Source organism: Protopterus annectens, chromosome 9.part0, assembly GCF_019279795.1.
Source record: "Protopterus annectens isolate FY-2018-M chromosome 9.part0, PAN1.0, whole genome shotgun sequence".
NCBI lineage: Eukaryota > Metazoa > Chordata > Ceratodontiformes > Protopteridae > Protopterus > Protopterus annectens.
Window position 1 is genome coordinate 1,339,775,587 of NC_056743.1, and position 20,374 is coordinate 1,339,795,960.

Genomic DNA, 20,374 nt, shown 5'->3' on the forward strand with positions numbered 1-20,374 from the left:
ACAGACATACATAGGTTTTATGGAACCGAGTTGGAAACAGTTACACATCTTATTGCTGGTTGAGATGCTCTAATGGCAGAGGGACTGTATACTGAAAGGCATAATAATGTGGCGAGACTGTGCAAACATTATGGTATCAAAGTGGCCAAAAAACACTGTAAGCCACAGAGAATCATAGCAAATGATGAAGTTTACATCACATGGGATCACCCAATACCAACAGTCCAAAAGATAGATGCTAGAAAACCGGACATAGTGATCCAAGAAAAAAATACAAAAGTAGCATTGATCATTGAAATTGCCACACTAGTGACTATAGTGTCTTGCATACAGAGAAACACAAAGTCATAAAATACCTTGATCTGCAGGCAGGAACGACAGCCATGTGGAAGAAAGATACCCAGACAGTTCCAATAGTAGTAGGAACAACTGGTCTTATAAAAAAGAAATTTATAATCATATTTAGATGAGTTACCAATTCATGTAACACCGTATGAATTGCAGAAGGAGTCATTGCTGGGCACATTGCGGGTACTGCGAAGAGCACTTTTGGCTAACATCAAAGAGTGAAATAATACTAATTTCATGAACTTTAATCGTACTCGGACTTAGGAATGGGGTCCATTCCCGTCATGGAATTAGAAACCCAAAAGACTTGGAGAAATCAAAAAATGGTGATATGGTCCGACTTCTGATGGGGAGGCCAGAGACCTTGAACTTTCAAGTGACCAAAAGAAGCCCCCCACCTCATGTCTGAGGCATCAGTGAACACTTCAAGAAGGGACTGGAGGCGGAAAGGACTGGCCTGACTTGAGAGCAAACTGTTGAATCCGCCACTAAAATTCCTTCTTTAGGCAGAGAAGGAGAGGTGCACTGAAATCCAGTGGGTGGCAATACTGAAGCCAATCTGACTTGAGGTACCAATGAAGCTTCCGCATATGCAGTCTGACAAGAAGTAGTATTGTAATAGAAGGGGCCATGAATCCCAGGGCCTAAAGAAGCTCCCTGGTTGGCAGGGCAGTCAGAGGAAAAGAGACTAAAAGAAGGCAGTTATTGACAAAGCTTTTGGAGGTGGAAGAGAGGCCAACATTGGCACTGTCTGAATCATGCATCCCAGATACATATGATCCTGACACGGAGACAGGACAGACTTTTGAAAGTTGATAGTGAAGCCCAGATATTGAAAAACAGATAAACTACAAATCCTGTAACAGGTGACTGGGAGAAGGCACCTGAAGCAACAGGTCATGCAGATCAGGAAAAATCTGAATGCCTTGGAGCCTGCAGAAAGCAATCACAGAACCTATGCATTTTGTGAATACTCTTGGGCAGTAGAGAAGCCAAAGGGCAAAGTAGAGAACTGAAAATGAAAGCCAGACAGAGAAATGTAAAAACTTCCTGAAAAGAGGGCGAATTGGATTAGTATCTTTACATCTGAAAGACAACAGAAAAGCCTGGGGTAATGAGAGGAAACAGGGTTTGATGAGTAAGCATCCAAAAAGAAGAGACCTTGAGAAAGGTGTTGAGCCAGAAGAAATTCACAATAGATCTCCAAATGCTCTCCTTTTGAGGAAACAGGAACATCTTGGAATAAAAACCTTTTCCTATTTGGAAAGGGGGGACAGGTGTAATAGTTCCTTGCTTCACCAATGACCCTAGAATCTCAGGGAAGTGAGGAAGTTGCTCTAGAGGAGGTTAAGGAATCCCTGAAAAAGGAGGGAGAGACTTCCACACCTTGAAGTAATCCTAAAGGATGATAGAAAAAACCCAAGAGACTGCAGTGATGGGATTAAAAGGGAAACCTGAATGGACAAAGGAATCTGGTCTAAAAGAGGTAGAGGGTGAACTGTCAGAGAAGCAGGCTTATCAGATAAAGGAGGCATATGAGCCACAGAATTCAGAATCCTCAACGGAGGGGGCCTGCCTACCACCTTTCCTGCCCTTGGAGGCCTGGCGGGGTTGCCTTTGAACAAAGCAGATCTAGAAGGATAATTCCTCTGGAACTTAGGGAATAGGAGAGACAAAAATATGTTTAAGGTCCTACAAGGCTTTGCCTTTCTCTTGAAGAGACAAACATGTCAGCAGCAGTAGTAATCGCATCCAAAGGAGCATCCAGCAGCTTGGCCTCAATGTCCCCAGGCAGACAATGGAGATGAAGCCAAGAATAATGCCTCATGACAGACCCAAAAGCCTCAGTCTTGGAAAAGGCATAATCAGCAACACAGCTACACTGAGTGGCAAGCCACTTAAAGAAACAGAACCTAAAATAGATAAGGCAGAGGATTTGCCTTCAGAATCAGGGAGGTCAGAAATAACCAGACAACCCTAAGCAATCAAGGCCACAGCATACCTGGACATGTGGGCCCGGTAATTAGCAGTCCTAAAGGCCAATATAGAAGCAGTGTAAACTTTCTTACCAATCCTCTCAATTAACCTACTATCCTTAACAGAATGCAAAAGTTTGGAAGATGGCAAAAGCTTAGCAGGTTTGTCAGAAGAGACTGACACTACAGCAGGATCAGCAGAAGGACATTTAAATAAAAAAAAAAAAAAAAACTGACAATCCTCAGGAACCTTATAAAACCTATCCAGTTTCTTAGCAGCAGGAAGCAGAGAATCAGGAGACTTGGAAGCAGCAATGAAAGTGTCTAACACTCTGCATATCAGACACGAGAGAAGAATCCCACAAACTATTCCATCATCCTAGCAATTGTGTCCCTAAAGCACAATTCCTCAAGACTCTGGGCTAACGGACTCCTCTTCATCAGAGCCATAAGCCAAAGGCAAAGACATCTATCAAGAATAGAACCAAAACCCCTCAACAGGCACTGAATCTTCATCTGAGGAATATATAGTTCCCTAAGCTGTTTAGAAAGGGTAGCGGGTCCAAGGAGAAGCAGGTACCAAAACCTCTTGAGGAGGCTTTAGGGCCATCAAGGCAGAAAACAAGCCCAGAGTAAAACACTTGCCATTCCCTTTAAGAATCCTTAGGACATATCGAAACATACTTCAGTTTTTATCTTTTCTTGGAAGTTATATCATCCGTAACAAACACCGGAGATTCAGACCCTTGGCGAGATTCAATGAGAACCCAGAACATCCTCCCTGACCAATATCTGCGGAATTTCTCTATGTCCCTCTGAGATAATCAACCACATTTCCCCCTCTACTTCCAGAGCAGATGCCTACAAAGCCTCAGAGGATGTGCAAAAAGACACAGCTATGCCAGCCTCCAACAGGGTCACAGTAGAGGAATCTGATGTAGACATCGAACAACCTACAGAGCTACTATCCACTTCTAGAGAGACATCTGGTATAGGCTGGACAGCTAAAGAATATGGCCAAGACATCTTGGCCGCCTTCTTACCTAGCAGGAGTATCTCAGGGTTAAAGGATTCTGCCATGGTACTTCGGGCAACTGTTTAAGTTGGTTTTAAAGATAAAATGGCCAGGGAAGTCAAACTGCTTCTGAGTGTCTTAGGCACAAATGGCTTACAGAAATTACAACAGGTATGGTCATGGGAAGCACCCATAAATAAATAAATAACCTAGCACTGTTGGTAAACCAATCTCAATAGCAGCTTACAGTATAAAAAGCACCCCACTCCAGAGTGACACAGTTGTCAGAGAGATTTCAGTATCTCTGTAGACAACTCCAAAAAAGACCCCAGAGTTTCCAAACTAAAGAACCTCAGCTACCAAGACAGGACTGAAACTTCATCCCTATGCTTTGAATACTACAGACTCCAGCAAAGGGATTTATGTCTAATATTCTGTGCTATTAAGAACCCAGCCCTCCTTGATCTCCTACAGCTCCACAAAACAAATGGCTTCACAAACACTCAAAGTTAAGATTCAAATCTCAGTCAACAAATAAAGAAATGCTGGAGGGACCAATTTATTACTCGGTGCTATGTCTATCCCTACAACAATTCTACATTAAATATAAAGCACAGTGACACCTTTATTTTCTTTAGGGCAAATCCCAATTGTTGCACTGGTTTCCACAAATTCATCCAGGCCCTGAACGGTTTTGCCCTCTTGCAAGCAGGTGGTGCCATACAAGGATAGGTACTGTCAAGCAGGATGTGCCATACAAGGATAGGTAATGGCAAGCAGATTACAGTCCATGGATTGACTCAGCCTTATAAACACTATAAATGTGTTAATCTATTATCCTTCATCATTTTGGCTGACTCCAAATAAAACAGGTATAAAACAGGCTTTAGCCACCCTAGGTAAGACGGCCTTGCCAACTGAGAAACTCTAAGCTAGAACACATATAACAGCTTCTTGTCTTGGTAAGGAAAATATTGGAAACATGATCCACAGTACTCCAAAAGGACAGAAGGCAAACAGGCCCAAGGTTTTTAAACTTATCTAGGATGTGTTCATTCAGTTATGTTGATCAGGTTCTGAAGCAATGTTGTTTAGGCTTGCATATATTTGTAAGCTTTTTGGCATTCTGGAGTTGCTGTATTCAAAATTGTAAATACAGATGGTTGGGAATTAACTAGGGAGCATATTAAAGTAGAAAATAAAAATAAGTCTGTTCAAATGGATGGCTTCAAACACTTTAATGTTAAATATTGAAAAAAAAAGCACAAACATATAAAATTCAAAAGTCAAAACAAGAGAGAAGAGCGCTTTTGCATCTCCAAAGGATGCTTCATCAGATCGAAATACGGCAACACAACAGCTCTATTTAATCAACTCAAAATTAGCGCCTGAGATCACGTGACATCAGGGCAGGTTTTCAAAAGGAACATTTTCATTTAACCCTTTACCGGCAGTTGCATGCAGTAAAATAATCCATTTGGTTTCCAAGTTCTCAGTGCTTGTTCTCACATCACCACCCCTAATATTAGGCATAAAACTTAAAAGCACCAAAAAGTTAAAAACATGATTAGAGCCTTCATTTTTCATGTTTACCAAGTGCATTTCTATTATCACATCTATTCATACTGTAAACATGCTCTCTAATCCTCTCTCTAAAATTATGATTTGTCTTTCCAACATAGTAACATTTACATACAACGCACTCAGCAAAATAAACATTCTGCATATTACAGTCAGCATAAAAGTTACAGTAAAATATGCAGCCAGTAACTGGATTAAGAAGCAGTTACATTCAGTGATTTACGAACAAACATTGCACACATCTGAACATCTCTTTCACCATCAGATTTTACTCTGTTCTCATCCCAATGGATTTATAACATAACATTCTCTTAATCGATTTGTAGTTTTTAAAGGTAAATTTAGGTTCACAGCCTACCACTTCTTTAAGCTTAGGGTCTCTCATAAGTATATTCCAGTGTTTCTTAACGGTGTTATAAACATTATATACATTATTAGAATAGGTCTATGATAGCCTTACAGTGTCACTTTCTATTTTCCTAGGTGTCTGCATATTATTTGAGGCATCACCAAAGCATAGTTGTGCTTTACCATGTCTATGCATCAACACTTCATCCTGTATCTGACGCACCTTATATTCACTATATCCTCTCTGGCAGAAGTCCTTAGCTAAAATATCAAAGGAAGAATACATGTCACTGGCTTTATTGTGCAACCTCACATGTCTAAAGAACTGACCTCTCATTACATTTCTTCTCAGATACTTAGGGTGCATACATTGTGCATGCAATAGATTATTCTTCTTGCATGCCTTCTTGTAAATGGTAGTATTAATTACACCACCATCCTTCCTGAGATATACATCTAGGAAGTCTACGCCCCCATAAGAAAAATTGTATGTGAATTTCAAAAAAGTAGTCGTTCCATGTAAATATTGCACAAACTGTTGAGTTCCTAACCTACCTGCCCAAATTAAAAAGACATCAACAAAATGGGAGTAGTGCATTAAAAAAGGGAGATAAACATTCTTCTCACCAAATACAAATTCAGACCCCCACTGGGCCATTACCATATTGGTATATGTGTTTGCACACAGTGCCCATTGCTACACCCACCTTTTCAACAAAATACCTATCTTCAAACAGAAACACATTATTGGTCAGAATAATATCTAACAAATAACATATTAAATGTATACATTCATGTGTATACAAAGAATTGTCATTCAGATGGTGTCTAACCAATTCAAAGCCTTCCTCATTTGGAATGGCCATAAACAATGAGACCACATCCATTGTAACGAATAAATATTCATCAGCCTGATTCTATACAGTCCAGTCAAACAATCTTTTTTTTTTTTTTTTTTTTTTTTGAAAAAATCACCTGTATCACGAAGTACAGTCTCAACTTTATCATTAATAGGACGTAACCCTTCTACCTCGAGTGATGAGCACTTTAATACAACCAATCAGCGCCCTTTTATGTGGCTACAAGCTCCAGAATTGGTCAGAAGCAAGTCAAGGGGCTGATCAAGGAGCAGGAATTGAACAGGGTAGAAAAGCCAGCTAGTGTTTGGGCCTGCGGTGAGGAGGAAGGTGCAGAGAACTTAGGGATTAATATTTCATCATGAGGTTTAAGTGAAAAACAACTTAAGGTACTTAATTACGGACTTTCGTTTAAGTATTCCAGTGAAGGGCTCTAGTCTTCATGAAGTTCTGCTTGACTTTAAGCGACATATAAAGAACATTGCACTGAAACTGAGCTATGGTAAAACTACTACCTCCATAGACATGTTTAGGAAGTCGAGTACATTTGTTCCAGTCTTCCACCGATACTAGAGGCTTTCAGTAAGGTGTGTGAAGAAGATCTATATATGTTTAATGAACAGTCAATGAAAGGGAAGTACTTTAATATGACAAAAGATGAATGGAAATTTTGAATGATTTAAATTATGAGACAAGATCTGTATATATGACCGGCTGACAAAGGGGGAGGAATTGTAGCTATGGATATGCACGATTATGTTGATGCCATGACTGCAATGCTGAATGATGCTCGTACATATGTTGTTTGTGAATATAATGAAGTCGATAGAGTGGTCAGGAATGTCTACTTGTACATATATGAATTGCTACTAGAAGGGTTGATGGATAAGCAGATTTATGAGTATTTTAATGTTGATCATCCTACAATGCCCATGATTTACGGACTACATAAGGTTCACAAAACATATATTAACCCCCTACGAGACCTATAGTATCGTGGAATGGTTGGGTCACTGAATCCATGTCTATCTACATTGACAAACAATGACTTCCCGTTATTGATAAAGTTGAGACTGTACTTCGTGATACAGATGATTTTTTGAAAAGATTGTTTGACTGGGATGGTACAGCATCAGACTGATGAATATTTACTAATTAGTTACAATGGATGTGGTCTTATTGTTTATGGCCAGTCAGAATGAGGAAGGCACTGAATTGGTTAGACGCCATCTGAATGAAAATTCTTTGTATACACATGAATGTATACATTTAATATGTTATTTGTTAGATGATATTCTGACCAATAATGTGCTGTTTTTAGTGCTGTTTTAGCTACTTTCGGGAAAAGAAAAAAATTCTACACTTGTTTCCTGCCTTTCCTGTAACTAGTCTAATCCAGATACAGATTTGCTGTGTCCAGGACTGTTGGTAAGCTTCTGAGCCCCCCCAAGCCTGTGTTGGAAGGAAGTCTTCTAGCTTAATCAGTGGGAGTGGTAAGCACTAGGTAGCCCTACCACAAGAGGAGTGGTTTCTGGCACAGAAATTGTAGTTTATTGGCTGTTTGGGCAGTTTTTCCATATCGTTCGACTTTCTGGTTTAAAAGCCTGCATTTGCACTTGTTTCCTGATTTTCCTGTAACTAATCTAGTCCAGATACAGATTTGCTGTATCCAGGACTGTTGGTAAGCTTCTGAGCAGTGCCAAAGTCTGCTCTTCAATTTTTCCCTTAAATCTGCTACTTCTCTCCTCTCCTGCACTTCTACTAGCTTATTAGTTTATCACTCTACCAGACTTCTTGCAGCAACTATTGTAGCACACAAATGTGTTACCAGCACTAAATGTTCTACAAGGAAACAGCTCCAGTACTTATTAATGCCTACCCCTCCAGGCATGGCTAAAGGTCAGTTCCCCTGTGCTTTCTCCTATTAACCTGGTGAACTTGGGCATCCTGAGGCAATGTAGTAACTGCCTCATGTATACTGACAGCCCTCTCCTCTTACTTCCCAACACTCAGCTGATCAAGAGGAGAATGTCAACAGTTGCACCACACCACATGGAACACATAGCCCTCCAGAACACACACCAGCACTGTCTTCACATAAAAGCACAAACCACACACCCACCTTCGCTGAGGCTCTCAATAAAAATCTACCCAAACAGCAGAGACCTCCAAGGCAGAAACGCACTTGACCACAACACAACACTAACCACGAGACACATAACTCTCCTAAACAGTGCGCCACTCAACCAAAGCCCCTAAAGCAAAGCAGCATGCCCAACACACTAATTATAGGTGACTCGATAGTGAGGCACACTGATGTCCCACTCACTAGGTTGAATATGGAGAAAGCAACAGTCAGCTGCCTGTCAAGCGCCAGGATCCACCACATAACGCATGCACTCAGGTCCCTCAACAACAGGTACAAATATGACTCTGTCATTGCACATGTGGGTGTGAATGACCTAAGATGTACCTCCCTGGACTACATGAAAAGAGAAATGGAGGAGCTCTCGGATTATGTAGCCCAGGTGGGTATGACCCTAGCCAGGAGCAGCATCCTACCAACACCCAGAATGATACCACAGTACAAGCAGAAAATGACTGATTTCAACAACTGACTAAGTTTCTGGTGTCATTCTAAGGGGATCCAGTATCTGTCTGCCTGGGATGACATGACTGACCGACCTCGATGCTTTGCTAGAGATGGCCTGCATCTGTTACCCCTGGGCTTCCGGATACTGGCTAATGCTCTTGCCACCCCATATAGTGCTTTTTTAGGCGGTGTTCCAAAGACCAAATTACCACAGTAACAGCTACAAACAAATGCAATCTGAGGGTCATGCTGCTCAACACTAGAAGTCTAAATCTCAAAATGCACTAGCTCGAAGCACTCCTTAAAATGGAGAGCATCGACATTTGTGTCGTAACAGAGACCTGGTTCAAGGCAGCAAAAAGCACCCCTGCACTACCAGGCAATAACTCATTCCATACCTCTCGGCCCCAGAACTTAGTCCGAAGCTCCAAAGGCGGTGGTTTTCCATATTCCTAAAGGATGCACACACCTCCAAACTGGTAGCCCAACATAATGCACCCGAGATACTTCAGGTGCAGCTAACATTGGGTAAGACAGCAATTCAGGTCGTAGCCTGTTACAGTTCTCCAACCATGTCCCAAGACTCACACTTCACGTTCCTAAGCACCCTGGAGAATATTAGGGTCCAACATAACACTCTCATACTGGGCGAATTCAAACTACCCCACCATTAACTGTGAAAACTACTCATGCACCAATACGCTTTCTGGAATTCATTAATTCCAATGCCTTGGACCAGCTCATTCTTACCCCCACAAGAGGTAGCAACATCCATTGCTCTACACCAATAGTCAACTCCTCCCTGGTTAGATCAGACCACAGACTAATCACCTTGGAAATCCACAACCATTACACCCCCCCCACACACACACAAAGGTAACCACCATAAAAAAAAAAAAAAAAAAAAAAACACACACGTTTCAAAAGCTAACTTTGGGCTCCTAAAAACAGAGGTGGCCAACTTCATGGCACCCATGCAAATGGAGAATAGTTGCATGACTGCCAAATCATACACCAATGCACTGTACGAACACGTACACAAATGCATGAATCTCGCCATACCCAATAGAACCAAGATGCTCTCCTCAAAAAAAAAAAAAACGAAGCCAATCTGGTGGTCCCCTGCCATAAACAAACTACAACAGACGGAGGAAACTGATGCAGGGTAAGGTGAAGTCCCAAGACTGAATAAACTCCCTTATCAGCCTTAATAAAAGGTTGAGATCCCTCATTAAATCCTCTAAAGCTAGCTATGAAAACAGAATTGCAGCAGATAGTAAAGACAACCATAAGGCCTTCTATAGTTATGTAAAGAATATCCATGGCAATACACAGATTTGCTCTGAGCTACTGCACAATGGTACCTCCTATACAGAGCCAACAGATATTGCCAATATACTGGCCCACAGATTCAGTGCCAACTTTACCTCTCCTCCCCAAAGGACCAAACACAATACCAGTAGATTGCCAGGCACCCAGTATTACAGCTGCACAGGTTAAAACAGCACTGTCCAAGGCCAAGAATACAGCTTCTATGGGACCTGACAATATCCCCGGCTGTGTTCTACATGAACTACAGAGTGACCTGGCACCTCACCTGTGTGCCCTGTTCAATCACAGCCTCACCTCAGGCTTTGTCACTACCAAATGCCGCAATGCTACAGTCATCCCTCTCCACAAGAGAGGAGCAACTACAGACCCCGAGAAACTATCGACCCATTAGCCTGATGAGTCTGATATGCAAAGCTATGGAACGCATCATCATGGACCTAACAAACAAGGATACAGGGAATCTACAAACTCTGGATCCTACACAGTTCGGTTCTGTGAAGGGTAGATCATGCCTGGTTGACTTCTTTGAGTCCATCACCAGGGCTGTGGATGAAGGCAAGGTGGCTCATACAGCCTACCTTGATCTGGCCAAGGCCTTTGATACCATTCCCAACTCAGGAATCTTAGAAACTCACTAAGCTAGGCATCAACCCCTATATCACTAGGTGGGTTGCAAACTGGCTCACAGATAGAAGCCAGAGTGATAAAGTAACTGACTCCAAGTCAGACTATCAACCAGTCACAAGTGGAGTCCCACAGGGTTCGGTCCTGGGTCCTCTCCTGTTTGGCATCTACTTCTCTGAAGTTCAGCCCAACATAAAGGGACTCTTGACTGACAAAGTTCGCAGATGATTGCAAGTTGGGAGCCATTATGAACTCCGCAAGTGATGTTGACATCATACAGAAAGGCCACCATGAGACCAACGACTGGTGCCAGAACCATGGTCTTAAGCTCAATCCCAAAAATGCGTCTTCATCCCCTTTGGGAAAAACCCAGATCCCTTAAATTATCATCACATCGATATTAGTCCACTTAATACAGAAGGCGTTATAAGTGATCTAGGAACACAGGTTGACACAAACCTTTCTTTTGATCACCACATTGCCACTGTGGTCAGAAAGTCCTTCTGTATGGCACATCTCATTACTAAGGGTTTTGCATCCAGGAAGAAAGAGGTCATTGTCTCCCTCTACTCTTCCCTCATTAGGCCAGTCACAGAGTACAATGCCCCATTTGGCATGTACCTCACTAGACACCTGCAACAACTGGAGAGGCCACAAAAGTACCTCATAAAGAGGATCCTAGGCCTTAAACATTTGTCCTATATGGACAGACTCAAAAAACTCCAACTATTCTGTCTCATACCGCCTACTTACATGCGATCTCTGCTTGACTTACAAAGCTGCGTCTGACCCAGCACTGTTAGAAATGCTACATCTAAAGAAATCCCAATCCCTCCACACCACACACTCCAGAGACCTCAACCTCATTACCACAATCAACAGAACATGCTGGAGGGACAGGTTCATAACCCAGAGACTGCCCATGATATGGAATAGACTTCCCATACATGTCAAGCAGAGCACCTCACTAGACCTCTTCAATGAGTGGATGGGAAATAGAAAATTCACCCAGAGGATCACTCCGGTGCCTCTACTCGATACAGGCACTAGGAGCCAAGGTCGGGTGGCACGATGCCAGGGTAATCCTATGGGCTAGGCTTGTAAAGGCTCCAGGGCCATTAGCCTAGTACACACCTATGAACGATAGGTATTTTGTTCAAAAGGTGGGTGTAGAAAAGGGAACTATGTGTGCATATGGTAATGGCCCAATGGGAGTCTGAATTTCTATTTAGTGAGAAGAATGTTTATCTCCCTTTTTTAAATGCACTACTCCCATTTTGTTGATGATGTCTTTTCCAATTTGGGCAGGTATGTTAGGAACTCTACAACATTTTTTGCAATATTTACATAGAACTACTTTTTTTTGAAATTCACATACAATTTTTTTTACGCGGGCATGGACTTCCTAGATGTTATACATTAAAAATGTATATATTAGAAAGGATGGTGGTGTGATTAATACTGCCATTTGCAAGAAGGCATACAAGAAAAAAATTCTATTGCTTGCACAAAGTATGCACCTTAAGTATCTGAAAAGAAATGTAATGAGAAGTCAGTTCTTTAGACATGCGAAGTTGCACAATAAAGACAGCAACACGTATTCTTCCTTTGATATTTTAGCTAAGAACTTCTGCCAGACAGGATATACTGAATATAAGGTGCATCAGATACAGCATGAAGTGTTGATGCATAGACATGATAGAGCACAACCATATTTTGGTGATGCCTCAAATAATACGTAGACACCTAGGAAAATAAGGGGTGACACTAAGACCATCATTAACATATTCTAATAATGTACATAATGTTTGCAACACTGTTAAGAAACATTAGAATATACTTATGACAGACCCTAAGCTTAAAGAAGTGGTAGGCTATGAACCTAAATTTACCTTTAAAAACTACAAATCGATTAAGAGAATGTTAGGTTATAAATCCATTGGGATGAGAACAGAGTCAAGTCTAGCAGTGAAAGGGACGTTCAGATGTGGTGGTTGCAATATCTGCTCATATATCACTGATGTAACTGCTTCTTACATCCAGTTAATGGCCGCAGATTCTCCTGCAACTTTTATGCTGATTGTAATATGCAGAACGTTGTTTATTTTGCTGAATGCGTTGTATGTAAATGTTACTATTCTGGAAAGACCGATCATAATTTTAGAGATAGAATTAGAGAGCATGTTTACAGTATGAATAGATGCGATGACAGAAATGCACTTGGTAAACGTGAAAAATGAAGGCTCTAATCATGTTTTTATGCCCAATATTAGGGGTGGGGATGTGAGAACGAGCACTACAGAACTTGGAAACCAAATGGATTATTTTACTGCATGCAACTGCTGGTAAAAGGTTAAATGAAAATTTTCCTTTGAAACCTGCCCTGAGGTCACGTGATCTCAGGCACTAATTTTGAGTTGATTAAATAGAGCTGTTGTGTTGCAGTCTTTAGATCTGATGAAGCATCCTTTGGTGATGCGAAAGCTCTCAAAGCATCCTATTTTACTACTGATGTTTATGTGCTTTTTTTAACACTTAACATTAAAGTCTTTGAAGTCGCCCGCTTGAGCAGACATTTTCATTTTCTGGATTTACTTGTTTGGTCAGCTACAGCTCCCTTGTTTGATTCTTTAAAGCAGCATATTAAAGTGTACATGCTTGGTGTACAGTTATATCTGAACAACATTAAAAGAGTAGCACAGTTGTGTGAGCAACTGGGTTCAGGTGTAGGCATCCTGCAGTAGAATTGGGATGTTAAGGCTTAACAGAGTCATCATATGAATTTATGAGTGTCTCATGGATCCCTTCATCATGCAGTCAGCCTTCTCCTGACTGCTTACCAGTGTTTTAAAGTGACTTTTAAAATTGGGTTAGGGCACATGAGGTTAACAAAAATATATACACTGCATCTATTTTGTACAAGGGAAGCATCAAAAGCGCCTTTAAGAAAGGGGTGTCAGAGAAAGATGTTCAGAGGTTAGGTAGATGGAGGTCCAGGGCTTCAAAAAAACTTACTTGAGAACATAACTTTCGTTTGTGTGTTTTCTTCTATGTGCCTGTTCTGATATAAAGGAGAGTGGTGAACACAGCATTTGTTTATTTATGTGGGTTTACTTACTATCTACAGAACCCAGGGTTCTGTGCTGGGAACTCTCCTACATGGCATCTACCTTTGCAAAGTAAAAGCTAATGCCAAAGGACTCTGGAAGGCCAAATTTGCAAATGACTACAAGCTAGGAGCACTCACTGAATCCTCGAATGACTTGGCCATCCTGCAGAAAGGTTTGTCCCAAATGAATACTGAAGTCAAAATCATGGTCTGAAACTAAATGCCAAAAAAAATGCATTATTTTATCCTTTGGGAAGCCATTTACCCTACGGAACTACCACACTGACAATACACCCCTAAGAGTTGAAAGAGTTCTTCAGGATATGAGAACACATGTGAACAGTGACCTAACTTTCAACCAACAAGTGTCTACTGTTGTAAGAAAGTCCTAAATTGTACAGCTTATAAACAAAGGGATTGTATCTAGATCTAGAGGCGTCATTACCCCCCTTTACCCAACCTTTATTAGGCCAGTCACTGAATATAATGTCTCTTTTGGCATGTATCTGTCCATACACATGCAACAACTGGGACACCATCAGAGAAACCTTACTAAAGGGGGGTCTGAATGGAGAAAGTCAGCAAGCAAAGGAGAGTAGTGTGGTTGAAACTGAATTCATCCTCAAGTCTTGGTGAGTACCTTCACGAGGTAGACCCTGTTTTTCACAAAATCTTACCAATCAGTAAAAACAAAATGAAAACTCCAGCAAAGCTAGAACTTCCACTGAGTGTCCTCCCAAACCTCTTGTATCAGAGGCACATGGGATATATATGCAAATGACTCTTGAACATCAGGTGTTTCAGCTAATTGGCAATTCTGAATGCCCATGACTTGTTTTGTCATTTTAATGGACAATTTCAGGCCAATAAAGCCAAACCCCACTAGCTGTGGATATGCATATTTCAGCCTTGTTATGACCTCGTCAGCACAGCACAGGCAGAGTGTTCGACTAAGCATAAGAAACAATGTGTTCACTGTGAAATCACTGTGGCCAAATAAAGAACAGATACATTTTGGAGAAGTATTTATGAAGATCCTGTGGGACATAAAAATGCTAAATGGATAAAAAAAGTAAAAGAAAGTACAAGAAGTTTAAAGATACAATATATGAAATGGGATGAAGTAACAGCCAGAGAGACTGAAGCAAAGTTAAAGCAAGCCTCTAATTGGAAAACCCCAGGCCCAGATGCAGTACCTAACTTCTGGTTAAAAGCATTAACATCTTTGCAGAACTATTTATATGCACACCTCAAACAGACACCAACTTTGCTAACAGAAAAAAACAATGCTCCTATTTAAGAGTGAACCTGCAAGCTACCCTAAAAATTATATGCCAATTACTTGCCTTCCAATGACGTACAAACTATATACTGGAACTGATGCTATCACAGTTTGTAGTCATTTAGAAGAAAACTCAATTATGGCAATAGAAGAAAGTCATGAAACAAAGGAACATTTGATGTTAAATATGGTCATAGTGGAGAACTGTAAAAAGGGGAAGAATCCAAGTATGGCATGGATTGACTACAAAAAGTATTCAATAGTATTCCACATTTATAGATTAAAAAAAAAAAAAAAGTGCTTAAAAATTATAAGATGCACCTTACACAGATGCATTACAGTGACCATGAAACAATGGCAGACCATTTTGCAATTAAACCATGATAAAAGAAAATATTATTCCAGGGATAAAAATTCAATGGGGGATATTCCAGGGTGACACTCTGTCACCGCTGCTATTCTGTCTTGCCCTTAACCCTTAACAGCTTAGGCCATGGCTATAACTTAGCTCCTAGAAAACAACAAAGTATAAAGACCTCTCATCTTCTCTTTGTCAATAATTTAAAACTGTACAGCTCATAAGATAAGGAACTGAAAGCACAACTGTAAGTTGTCAAAAGTTTTTCAGGTGATATAAGAATGCCACTTGGTTTTGACAAATGTTCAAAAGCAGCCTTCAAAGCAGGAAAACTGCAGCTTCAAGAAAGCATCCGTTTGGGACAAAAATGTGATATAAAAGAACTTGACCAGCAGGAGTACATAAATATTTGGGAATTGATGAAAGAACAATAAAAACATGAACAAATGCGAATAAAACTTAGTAAGGAATATTTTAGAAGACTTAAATTAATCTTGAAAACAGCGTTGACATCTAGGAACAAAATTCAAGCTATAAACCAATTTGCTCTTCCTGTCCTAACTTACATTTTTGGAGTGACTGATTGGCACCAAAACGTGTTGCATAGATTAGACAGACTGATGCTTCATGCTCACCAAATGATTTATAAAAATCAGTGCATACCAGGATTATATATTCCCTGTTCTGAAAGAGGTGTGGGCCTCCTTGAAACTGATTACATGTATAGATCTGCAATTGTGTGACTGCACACATCTGCCGAATTCACACGATCCAAACATAGTGAAAGTTTTGAAACATGAGGAGAATACATCTAAGTTGACTTCCCTGCTTAGTCTAGCAGAAGCATATCAGCATCAAGCAGGAATGGAAATTAAACTAAAGTAGATAAAAAAACAGGCACCACCTGAATGTGCCAAAAACAAATGAAAGAATATAAGGTGAAAGATCATATGAGAAGGCAAGAAATGTGTAAAATGCATAAATACACTTGTAAGTACAGAAAACTTCTGGAAGAACCTCATGTTCATCTGGATCGAACACAGGGATGGTTAAGGAGAGGTGAATTCAAACGAAGAGTAAACCTGTCTTGTGGACATCTGCAACAAATAAACTATCACAAAAGGAAAAAAATGCTGTCCAGGACCAAGGAGGAGCATGGAAGCATGCTCTCCTTAGCCTGAACAAGCAAATAAGACAACTAGTAAAATCCTCCAAATCAAACTTAAAGTCCAAATTGGCCACATCTACTACAGACAAACAATCATAAGGCCTTCTTCACATATGTCCGCAATCTCAAAGGAAGTACCCACATCTGTTCAGAACCGGTGGTCAAGGACACCACATACACAAATGCCATAGATATAGCAAACTTGCTGGCTGACAGATTCAGCAAAAACTTCACCCCTCTCTCCCCCATCAGTAAATCAGGACATCGCCAGTAACTGCCCCCTTCCCCTTAAATCTAGGGGAAAAGTTCATCACTGTTCTCTTAAAGCAAAAAATACAGCCTCCATGGGACCAGATAACATCCCAGTCTGCATCCTACATGAATTCAGGCAGAAACTTTCAGCACCATTAGCGTCCCAGCCAAGTGGAGGACAGCCACTGTCACCCCTTTGGACAAAGGTGGAGCGTCCACCGATCTGGGAAATTATAGCTCCATCAGCTTAACTAGCCTGATCTGCAAGGCCATGGAATGGATTATCGTGGACTACATTAACAAGGACATTGCCAGCCTCCAAACACTCGATCCCACACAGTTTGGCTTCATCAAGGGGGTGTCATGTCTGTTAAATTTGGTGACTTCTTTGAGACAGTCACCAAAGCCATTGTCAAGGGGAAGAAGGTGCACACTGCCTACCTTGAATTAGCCAAAGCCTTCAGCACTATTCCCCACTTGGGTATAATAGACAAACTCTCTCAACTAGGCATCAATCCATATGTTACCAATGGGTAGCTAACTGGCTCACTGACAGAACACACCTAGTCAAAACAGGGGAAGCCACCTCAAGCAGTAGACTTGTAATGACTGGCATACCCCACGGTTCGGTCTTGGGGCCTCTATTATATACTTCTCCGAGATGCAGGCCAAAACCAGTGGGCTATGGCTGACAAAGTCTGCAGAGGACTGTAAGTTGGGCATTGTCATCAATTCCCCTGGTGATGCGGACATCCTCCACGAAGGTCTCACCCAACCAAATGACTGGTACCAGAAACATGGCCTCAAGCTGAACACCAAAAAATGCCTCCTAAACACTTTGAGAGAGTGTCATCCCCACAAATTATCACATTAATAACATCCTAAGCACACAATCAGTCGTGAGGGATTTTAGCACCCAGGTTGATAGCAACCTGACTTTTGACCACCATGTTGCTTCCATTGTATGGAAAGCTTTCTACATGACCCACCTCATAAGTATGGCCATCTCATACAGAGACAAGGAGTTCATAACATCCCCGTATTCTTCCCTTATAAGGCCCATTATTGAGTACAATGCCACGTTCAGCATGTACCTCACAAAGCACATGCAACAGCTGGAGAGACCTCAGAGGTTCCTCACCAGGAGAATCCAGTGCTTCAAAAATCTACCATACACAGATAGTAGACGGATAGGCTAAAGCCCCTCAGTTTCATACAGACTCCTCAGAGGTGACCTCTGTCTGGCATACAATGTGATCACGGACCACGCCTTGATGGGAACTATACATATCCACAAGTCAAGCTCCATTTGAGTAACCTGCACACGTGCCTCAACCTGGTCTGTGACATCAATAGGACTTGGTGGCAGTACAGATTTGTGTCCCAGAGATTCCCCCATCTGTGGAATGGACTTCCTCTCCACGTCAACAGGGCCAATAGCCTAGTAACTTCCTACGATCCTATGAAGAGATGAAAGATTAATATTGGCAGCCCAAGATAGTGGGCTACGTACACATTGGTTTACAAAGCCCATTGAACATGTGGGAGAAATAAGACAAATGTAGGCTTTGTAAAGCAGAATTGGAAACAGTCTCACACCTTGTTGCTGGTTATGACATACTAATGTCAGAAGGACTGTATACTGAAAGGCATAATAATGTGGCAAGACTGTTGCACTGGGGATTGTGCAAACATTATGGTATTGAAGTGGCTGAAAAAAAAAAACACTGGAAACATAAGCCACAAAGCATCATAGAAAATGATGAAGCCTAAGCCACAAAGCATCATAGAAAATGATGAAGCCTACATCACATGGGATCTCTCATTACCAACAGTTCAAAAGACAGATCCTAGAAAACCGGATACAGTGGTCCATGAAAAGAAGACAAAAGTCGCACTGATCACTGAAATCTCCATACCCAGTAACTACACTGTCTTGCATACAGAGAGGTACAAAGTCATAAAATATCAGGATTTGCAGGCAGAAATGAGAGCAATGTGGGAGAAAGACACTCAAGTTACAATAGTATTAGGAGCAACGGGTCTTATAAAAAAGAATCTACAAGCGTATTTAGATATGTTAACAATACATGTAACTCCATACGAATTACAGGAGGAGTCATTACTAGGCACACTGCAGGTGCTGCGTAGAGCACTTCTAGCTGACAAAGATTAAAACAATACTAAATTCATGAACTTTTATCATACTTTGATTTAGAAATGGGGTTCATTCATGTCATGGTACTAGAAACCCAAAAGATTTGAAGAAATTAAAAAAAAAAAGGAATACAAGGACTAAACATCATGCCCTGCATGGACCAACTCAAAGCCCTGTTACTATCCTCATTATCCTACAAACTGCTAAGAGGTGACCTAAGACATCCTCTGACCCAATACGGATGGATTTACTGCACATCAACAAGTTAAATGGCATCAGAAATACTTAAGGATCTAAACAACTTCTACAACATCAGCAGAATGGCTTGGAAGGACAGGAATATTCTGCAGAAGATATTGCTGCTCTGAAACAGAATACCCATTAATGTAATACAAAGCTCATCCCTGTCCACATTTAACTGCAACTTTAGATTTATGGATGGGAGAAAACAAAAAAATTACCACATTTACCCCAGGACTGTCCCCTGTACTACTAATGGGCAGAGGCAGCTCCTAAATGATTTATGCTATGACTCGGTCCCCTCAAATTATCTATGGTATGATCCCAGTTACTGTCATTAGGAGTAATACATAGTTATCAATCACTGGTTGGCTAAGGCCAATCTCTAACCAAATGAAATAGGTTAATTTAAGCACCAAGAAGAACTGCAAAGCTGAGGTATATTAAATAAAAATGTACTTTAATAAAAATAAATATTGAAATCCGTGTCAGCCCAAAATAAATGTTAGCGCTTTCGTTTTCTCACGGAAAACTTCTTTGGACCACAAAACGAAAGCACTAAAATTTAAGGCCAATCTCTAACCAAATGAAATCTCACGGAAAACTTCTTTGGACCACAAAACGAAAGCACTAAAATTTATTTTGAGCCGACACAGAGTTTAAATATTTATTTTTATTAAAGTACGTTTTTATTTAATATACTTCAGCTTTGCAATTCTTCTTGGTGCTAGTTGTTTTACCAGTTTTTTGGCTGTCTGTAGGTTAATTTAAGCAGCCAAAGAGAAACTGGCTAGGCTTACAATAGCATACAAGGGTAGCTAGCCTATTACTTACCTATGAACCTATCATCAAAAAGTAGGTCTGGGGAGTTTAGGATGTCAAATTAAAGCTGATATGGAAAGCCAACTTTAGAAGGTAAAGTTTTAAAGGCCAATGAAGGAGAGAGGGGGAAGCTTCTATAGACTGGTCTTCCTGATTTACATGAAGGATACTACCACCCTTTGCCCTTTTTAAGTAGAGAGGATGAGCTGATCAAGAGTGTTTACCCATGGAATAAGGGGGCATTCACTGGTTTCATATAAATGGTGGTTTTGGTAACCTGAAAAAGAGCATTATGCAAGAAGGCAAAACAC

General features: G+C 40.8%; 1 protein-coding gene across 1 annotated transcript in view; it reads right to left on the reverse strand.

The window, feature by feature from the left end:
* The window catches only part of PLPP5 (phospholipid phosphatase 5), a gene marked incomplete in the record, with an annotated part of 361,831 nt that overhangs the window by 340,345 nt on the left and 1,112 nt on the right, over positions 1-20,374 (reverse strand).